An 8,901-nucleotide genomic window follows, 5' to 3' on the forward strand; every position below is an offset into this window, starting at 1 on the left:
TGCCCCCTTGTTGGGGGAGTCGGTTGAAGACTGTTGCATGATGGAGGCCCGCAACATGGCCGCCGCAGTCTTGGAGGCGGTAATTTTGCTCATGGCGTCCGCTGCAAAAACAAATAGCAAAGTTAATAAGTCATAACAAGAAATACACGGAACAGCAGAGTATTCGACAGGCCGGCTACCTCTTGAGCACCGACTGCTGAGGCCACAGGCGGCCAAAAAGTACTCGTCGTAGAGCCATTTGAAGCTCGGGACGCAGTGCAGGGGTACTTGCTCTCGTACCCCTAAAGTAGAGTTCACCTTCGACTCTACTTTGAAGAGTCCTTTATCTAGGATCTCTTTCTTAGCCTTGGGGGGAACAGGCGGCATGCTGCGGCCGCCTGCAAGAAGGGGCGGATTCCTGTTCCACCTGTTGAAGCGCTTGTTCAGCTCTGTGTCTGAACTCTCAATGATGAGGAAGGTGCTCCGCCAGTCCTTCCATTTGTTTGCTTTACCTCTCGTCATGAGGTAGCCCCTGTGGCTCGTCAATTGATACCAGCCGGTACCGCCTGCCTTAGGGATCCGGCTGAGGTAGTTCATGTGGGCGAAAGCCTCGAAGCTCGGCTCCACCCCGTGCAGTTCGCACCCGGCCACATAGCCGAGTACGTTGACCCAGGAGTTCGGGGCTAACTGCCATTACCCCAACTCATACCCATCCAAGATCCGCTGAACAGCTGGATGTAGTGGGAAGCGCAGCCCAGCCTTGATGGCCGCCTCGTAGCAGCCAAAGCAGGCGCCATCTTAACTGGTACCAGCCGGCCATACGACTGTGTCTTCTGGATCCGACACGAAAACTAAAAAGCCCCATTGTGGTTTGCGATAAAGCTCTCCACTTTCTCTTGCATGGCCGTGATCCGGCCCCGGGGTACCGTGCAGTAGTAGGGGGTATTTTGCTCTCGGTGAGAGGCGGATGGCTCCGCCCAATCGTCCCCCTTCTCAACTGCGTGAGAAAGCCTCGCCTCTTGTAGGCGACTGTTTTTCTCTTCTGTGTCCAGGGAAGCATGGCCAGAAGAGCTAGACTCGGAATCGTCCTCTGACGAGTCCGAAGAGGATGACTCTTCCCCTCTCCCGGAGGGGCCCGCCTCCTCTCCTTTAAAAGGAGCAGGAGAGAATGTAGAATTGTCAATTGTAAAATGGGAAGGGGTCACTTTGACTCCTCCCTCAGAACTGCCGGTTTTCAAGCCGCTTTGTTTCACTTCCACATCTGGCGCCTGGTCAGATGTTTCACTAATCGGCACCCTGTGGGAGGAGCCGTCTGAGTTTGAAATCCTGGCAGTCTTTTTTGTTCTGGCCATCATGCTCTGCATAGACACAGATACAGTCGGACTTTGTATAAAGGGCAAAGATGGGTCCGGAAAAGGGCAGGCGGCACTCCTAGTCCTAGATTCAGCCGTCCCCGGTGACCGGCTGATCACTAACCTAGGTCGTGTCGTGTGCTTCCGTGGTGCCATTTCAAAAAAGAATAAAATAAAGAGAAAATTAAGAGTAAGAGAACCGACGGTTACCTGAACGAGTGACGTTGATGGAGTTCTGAAAATCCTGTGCAGTCGGCTTGTCAGAGCAGGCGGTAGGCAGAAAGGGTCCAAAATGTCAGAGCAAGTTCAGGGGTCCGAATGTTCTCTCAAAAAGTTCTCGTGTGAAAATGACTGAAGTCAACACTCCCTTATATAGGCGAAGTGAGAAGGCGAAGGGTCACTTCCAGAATTCATAATTTGGGCGGGAGAATCTCTCGGCCTTTCGCCGAGTGACACCTGTAGCAGGTCGTCGCCTGTTACAGTGCGACACCTGTCACAGGTAACACGTGACCAGTCACGTGCCACCTGTGAGGGGCAAATGATTAGGGGATTTTGCTCCCACCAATCGGAATGCGCCACGTGGGCCAATCAGGTCCTGCCAAGTGTCCCCCAGTTGGCACTGTCAGGGCTTGCCAAGTGGCACACGCTTATTCGTCCACCTTGGACCTATTATGTCATGACACGTGGCATACTCCATGCCTAATGGAGAAACCGGCCACCCAGGCCCAACTTCCGAGGGAAGCCCAATCAGCCCTAGGTTAACCTAAACCTAGGATTGGCACGTTTCCCAAGGATATAAATACCTCCCTTAATCCTCATTAAGAGAAAAACACGCTAAAAACGCAGATTACACACATTAAACACTCTCACCTAGAGAGACCCAATCACTTTAATTTCCGCATTAATTACTCCTTAAACAAGTACTAACTTGACCGTCGGAGGCGGATCTCCAATCATCCGGAGCATCCGTTTGTTTTGCAGGTACAGGCGTCCGGTTCCAGTCTCGGAATTGTAACTCTCCCGCAGGACATCAGAAAACCCCGAAACAATACTCATGTGAGTTCTTGTTAGATTCGTCTCGTAATAATTTTAATAATATTAACTTTATATAATTTTTACTTTTATATAATTATAGATATTTAACATATAAAATGTGTTTTGAGATGCGTAATTTTATTCTTGTTGTAATATTACTAGAATGAAGGAAGTATAACATTAATTTGGAAATGGTTGCCAAAATTACGAGTCAATCAATGTAATTAATGTTTATTTATTTCAATCTAATATTTCTACTTTTACATTTATCAAACGTCCATGAAGCGTTCGTTAGTTTTTGACATATTATAAAGGAATGGAATCAATTTTTATGTAAGCTATGATGAAGAAGAAGCATGTCAACTAATTTATTTAAGGTAGTGTTGCTGATGTAGAAATAAATCCCCGGAAAAAAAAAAATGTGTTGCTCAGGTTTTCTCTACCTCTATCTCTAGGTTAAAATTAATTAATCCTTAATCATACTAGATACTAGTATAAACTTTAGCCCTTTGTATATCTAAATTGTGGAAGGGTTTCATTGCAATACTAACACATAACAAGCAGGAATACGATGGGCGCGGTAGGGGAGATATCGATCCTATATTACAGGACGGAATGGGTTGATTTTACATTGCCATACATGGACACTCAAATCTCAATGTTGATTCGACAAAATCAGAGGCCGTTCGAAAAGGGAGGCCGAATTTCTCCAGCATCGGCAACTAACTATTTTGTGGCTGCTACACTTGGTTTTAGCTTTGTTGTTGCGGCGATTTTTTGGATTTTGGAATACAAAACTGACAAGCATACTTCGCACTTGAAAAAAACCTGCAAGCTCATTAGTACAACCCTCGACAAATGTAGTTGACGATGATAATTGGCGAAGTAAGTATCTATTATTTTTTTCCTTAATATATTTAGGCATCTTTGTTCTACATGATCAATGTGTCGATTTCCTTCCTTCGCTCTAAGTAATGTGAGCTAGCGAATTCATCATATTCCATTAGTTAGGCATTGTTTTGGTAATACTATAGAGTTTTTTTAGGCCAATTAAAAGTTTGACCCATGCATTCTAAATAAACTAATTGGGGAGTTTGGAAAATAGTTTATTTAACAACTCTTTGGCTTAAAAAGCTCTTTTTAAAAAAAAGTTGATAATAGGAGTTTTCGAAATTAACTAATTAAATATTATCTTTTTTAATTAAGTATTACATAAATTGAAACAACTAACAATTGATATCTATTTATTAAATATTTTTACACACATCTAGTTATTTACAACAAGTTGGTCAAACTAGTTAGTTATACAACCAGCTATATCAATCAACTACTAGCTAAGAACCAAACAAGCAAAGCCTTAATTCATCCGATGAAAAAAGAAATTATATGCCGACTATATATAAATAAACTTGATATTTGAAGCTATATATAAGGGCACGTTTAGAAAAATGTTTGAGAGTTCTCGTGGTGGGAAGGACTTGTCACGTTTTGAGTGCCTACCCTTTTTTTTTTTTGAAGGAACTTTGAGTGCCTACCCTTTGTAAATAAGAACATGACAAGTTTCTTCTTCTTCTTCTTCTCTTTTTTTTTTTTTTTTGTTTTTTTCAGTATGGAGTACATTTAAGCTTTCTAATAACTAGAACGTTGTTTATTTTTTTATAACGGAAAATAATAATGTTACATTGGCTTGTTACATTTTGGTGTATAGGAGACATGTTGGGATCAATAACAGGTTAGTGATGATACTATTTTTCATGGTATTGTTAATCCTAATGGCGTGTTATTCTGCAAGCCAAACATCATCCCTTACAGCACATAACCAAAATGGCGGCTTCAAAAACCTAAATCAGTTGATAAGAAAGGGTCAAATGTAGGTTATCGAAGAGGCTCATTCGTCTATAACCTTCTTATCGAAAAAGGTTTTTTCGAGTCAAAGCTAATAAGGCTTGACTCGGACAAACACATGACGGATATGTTAGCTAAAGGAACCGAAAATGGCGGTGTTGATGCTATTGTTGCTGATTCCCCTAATCTAAAACTTCCCCTTGATAAGGGTTGCAACGCTTTAACTATGGTCCCCTCCGTCAATCTCCCTTCTGCTGGATTTGGCTTTATATGTATATGGTACTCCCTTATACTTCATTTTTCGAAACAATTCATATCTTCAACTTTTATCTAAATATTAAGTTTTTTATCAATTCATTTCTTCAGCAAATAAAAGTTGATAGAAAATTAACTATAACCCAGAATTAATAATGATGGTGATAGTGTTACACTATTACAGATTGGACTATAAACATTGGTTCTATCGCTCTGATACCATGTTAAAGAATCAATTCAACCAAAACTTTAAAGTAATGGTTAAACTCCATGATTTGATTTTATATTTTATCACACGTGATAACTGAATCCACGTACATGGAGCATTTCTCTAAATAGCCTTCGTCATGTTTTCATCTTCTTACATACATTAACTAATAATTTGTCATGCAGGCTTTCCGTAAAGAATCTACTCTAACAAATGAGTTTTCGAAGGGGGTATTGCGGGTGATTGACAATGGTGACTTGGAAAGGATACAAGAGAGGACGATAGGCAATTTCGATGCGTGTGAAAATGACCCGTATAATTCTGGTTCAAACCCGCGTCTAGATAATGATAGCTTGTGGATCTTGATTGCTGGCGGCGTTGGTGTCTTCATTCTCATGGTTATAATCATACTACTGTATTGCGGATTCAGGTACAATACTACAAGGAAGAAGAGAGCAATCACTTACCCTTGTTATTTACTACCGTGTTGTTAGCTAACAATCTTTGAACAAATTACATGTTATATAGTGTGTATATATAAGATGTGTTTGTGAGTGAGATCTATGAATGTCAAAACCCAATAGGTGATTAGGGGATTTTTCCCCACCAATCACCATCTGACAAGTGGACCAATCAGGTTCCGCCATGTGTCCGTCACATGGGCCAATAGGAGCCTGCCACGTGTCAAGCAATGATCCGTCCACTATGGACCAATTACGACACGACACGTGTCCTTCCCATGACACCTGGGATAACCGGTCACCTAGGCCCAACTTCCGTGGGAAGCCCAATCAGCCCAAGGTTAACCTAAACCTAGATTGGCACGTTTCCCGAGGTTATAAATACCTCCCTTAATCCTCATTAATGGAGATTACGCAGATTACACACATTAAACTCTCTCACCTAGAGAGACCCAATCACTTTAATTTCCGCATTAATTACTCCTTAATCAAGTACTAACTTGACCGTCGGAGGCGGATCTCCAATTATCCGGAGCATCCGTTTGTTTTGCAGGAACAGGCGTCCGGTTCCAGTCTCGGAATTGTAACTCTCCCGCAGGACATCAGAAAACCCTGAAACATCTTGGCGCCGTCTGTGGGGAGAGTACTTCTGAGATGGCATCCACGTTTGTACCGGCTCCTGAAGAGAGACGTCCCCTGGACGACCCTCTAGTTCAGTCGGACCACGATACTGAGAATGAATTTGAAGTTGAAGCTCACACAGCTTCAGACGGGACCCTAAGGGCCCGACGTACCCGTCATACCGAAAGGAGGGAACGGGAACATCTTCATACAGGAAGCGAGCCAGCAGGCGCACCGCCTGTTCGGCAGCAGCCGACTGATGGGTCTACTCCCATCACAAGGAACGAACTCATGACCTTCATGAGGGACTTCAAGGGAGAAATTCAAGAGTTGATCAACAAGAAGCCGCCTGCTCTGGACAAGGAGCAGTCGGCTAAGAAACCCTCCACTTCACGGAAGAGGAAGCCAGTTCAAGGGCGAGAGGCGACCCCTCATCCTAAATCTAGGAAGTGGGAGCCACCTGCCCTTGATTTCACAAAATACCGTTTTCCTACTCCATGAAATAGGAAACCTGTTCGTCATATTCAGGCGGACGGGTCGAGGAAAACATACACAGACGCTCGGCTACTGCTAGAGCAGAAGAAGAGTGACCGATTGTCAGAGTCGGCCTCTACTTCAAACTTCCAAGACAGTCTGCGAAATAGGCATACTCAGTCGTATCATGAGAGTCAGTTTGGCGACACCTCCCGTCAGTCCGGCTATCATAGCGACCAGGCGGTACCAAACTTACCGTTTGTACCGCAACAACAGTATTTTTTACAGCCACCTCCGTTTGGTGGACATGCAGCAAAAAATGTCCAACCTATGGACTGGCAGCTACGGTTTCTTAGACTTGGTGAACAGCCGTCGGCCATCTCCAAGGAAAGTACTGAAGCCGCTCAGCCGGCCAAAGTGAAAAATGTATTAGTAGGCGCCTATGACGACACTACTAACCTAGAAGACCATCTGATGGCATTCACCAACCTGATGTACCTTCAAGGGTTGGATGATCCCACTTGATGCAAGTGTTTCCCAGTGACTCTCAAAGGAATCGCACAACAATGGTTCGGCAACCTGCCTACTGGTTGTGTAAATAACTTCAAGACGCTTGCTTACTTATTCACCTCCAACTTCGCCATGAACATCCCTACGAAGAAGACGACCCTTGATTTAGGAACAATTCAGCAGGGCGAGAAGGAGGGGCTTTGTTCTTACATCAGGCGGTTTAACCTAATGAGAATACAGATTCAAGGGTTACCGGATGAAGTAGCCTATACTGACTTTTTCAGAGGTCTCAAAGACGGGTCGACCTTCAAATTTGATTTGGTCCGAAAGAGGGTGGCGACTCTTCAAGAGGCCTTGATTGAAGCGGAAGCTTATATACAGGCGACTGATCTTTGTAGTACGGTAAAACAGTCAGACGGGAGAAGGTCCGACAAAAGAGAAGGACGACAGAAACAGTCGTCAAACAAAGACGAGAAGAAAAAAGAGGTCTGGGCGGCTGATTCCTCTAAACAGCCGGCCAAGAAAAAGAAAAAAGAATTCAAACCATACTCCCCAAAGTATGCGTTTAACAAGGATAGCCAATTTATCCTAAAGGAAATCAAGGGACGGATCTCAATTGAGAAGCTGGTCCCCATGAAGAGTTCTGCAAACAACCGGAACCAAGAAAAATTCTGTGATTATCATGAAGATGTTGGTCATCACACCAATGAATGCATCAGTCTCATGCGGTATCTGGACCGCCTAGCTGAGCAAGGTAATCTTGACACTTATGTCAAGAAATCTACGGGGAACACTTCCTCGAAAAAGCAGTCGGCCAAAAAGAATCAACAGGCCGACAGCTCTGATACAGATGATGCAGTCGTCTACACCATTGCAGGCGGCTTCTTAGGAAGCGGCCCCACTATTAGGGGCAACAAAGACAATATCAGACGGTTAGATGTAAATTCCGTTCACCAAGAACGGCCCTCCAAATATTCATTTCCTGAGATTGTCATCACTGAAGAAGATCTAGGAGGGGTAAGAGGGCCGCATGACGACCCTATCGTTATTGAATGTAAAGTGGCCAACCAGAGAGTTGGCCGAATCCTCATAGATACCGGAAGCTCCTCAGATCTCATCAGTAGCAAATGTCTGTCGAAACTAAAATATCAGACTGATTGCATACATCCGACATCCCACCCTTTAGTAGGGTTTGGAGGAGGAGTCGTCCACCCAGTGGGACGAGTGGATTTACCCATCCGCCTGGGTGAAAAAGGGGAAGGACGACACATGGTAGTCCGGTTCCTGGTAGTAGAAGAACTCTCGGCCTACAACATGATTCTGGGACGACCAACCCTGAATAATTCCAAGGCTGTTATAATCCCATCTATTATGTTGCTCAAGTTTGAGAGGGATAATGGAACAGTCGGGTCCCTAAGGGGAGATCAGAGGATGGCTCGAGAGTGCTATCTCTCGGATGTCAAGCCCACTGTTATGGCCACTATGTCGAGCGGTGGAAAAATAGACCTTGACAATGTCAAGGAGAGTGCGCCTGTTCAAGAAGCAGGTGGCAAGAAGAGAAAGGCATCCCAGACAGGGGCCGCAAGAAAAGACAGAAAATAGCAATCATTGGCAGAGGAGCGGTCGGATGAATTCCGCCCTCAGCCAGCTGGTGAGCATACGGACCTGATGTTAGATGACTCGCGTCTTGACTGAACAATCAAGGTTGGGACGACTGCTCTAAGGGACCTGGGTGACGACTTTCACAAACTATTGAAAGAATACAAGGACATCTTTGCATTCGAAGTCCATGAAGTGCCAGGCATTAGTCCTGATCTGGCGGTACATAAACTGGCCGTGGATCCGAAAAAGAAGCCGGTACGACAGAAGAAGCGGAACCATGGCAAAGAAAGAAGTCAGGCGGCAGCCGCCGAAGTTAAAAAATTACTTGATGCAGGGTTCATTCGGCAATGTTACTTCCCAGACTGGGTTGCAAATGTGGTGCTTGTTAAAAAGCCGAATGGCACCTGGCGAATGTGTGTAGACTACACAGACTTAAACAAGGCGTGCCCCAAAGACAGTTACCCTCTGCCTAAAATTGATAACCTGGTCGACTCAACAGCCGGCCATGCTTTGATGAGCTTTATGGACGCCTACTCTGGTTTCCATCAAATTCCTTTAT

The 8,901-nt window shown here is 44.5% G+C and overlaps 1 long non-coding RNA gene across 1 annotated transcript; it reads left to right on the forward strand.

Annotated features, from left to right (window-relative positions):
• Window positions 1-2,933: 2,933 nt before the first annotated feature.
• LOC110696776 lies at window positions 2,934-5,225 on the forward strand. Its single transcript, XR_002506388.1, has 3 exons — window positions 2,934-3,251; window positions 4,075-4,490; window positions 4,860-5,225. It is a non-coding gene; the product is annotated as an uncharacterized LOC110696776 (long non-coding RNA).
• The last annotated feature ends 3,676 nt before the right edge of the window (window positions 5,226-8,901 follow it).

The sequence above is a fragment of the Chenopodium quinoa genome, unplaced genomic scaffold (assembly GCF_001683475.1).
Source record: "Chenopodium quinoa cultivar QQ74 unplaced genomic scaffold, ASM168347v1, whole genome shotgun sequence".
NCBI classification, from domain to species: Eukaryota; Viridiplantae; Streptophyta; class Magnoliopsida; order Caryophyllales; family Amaranthaceae; genus Chenopodium; species Chenopodium quinoa.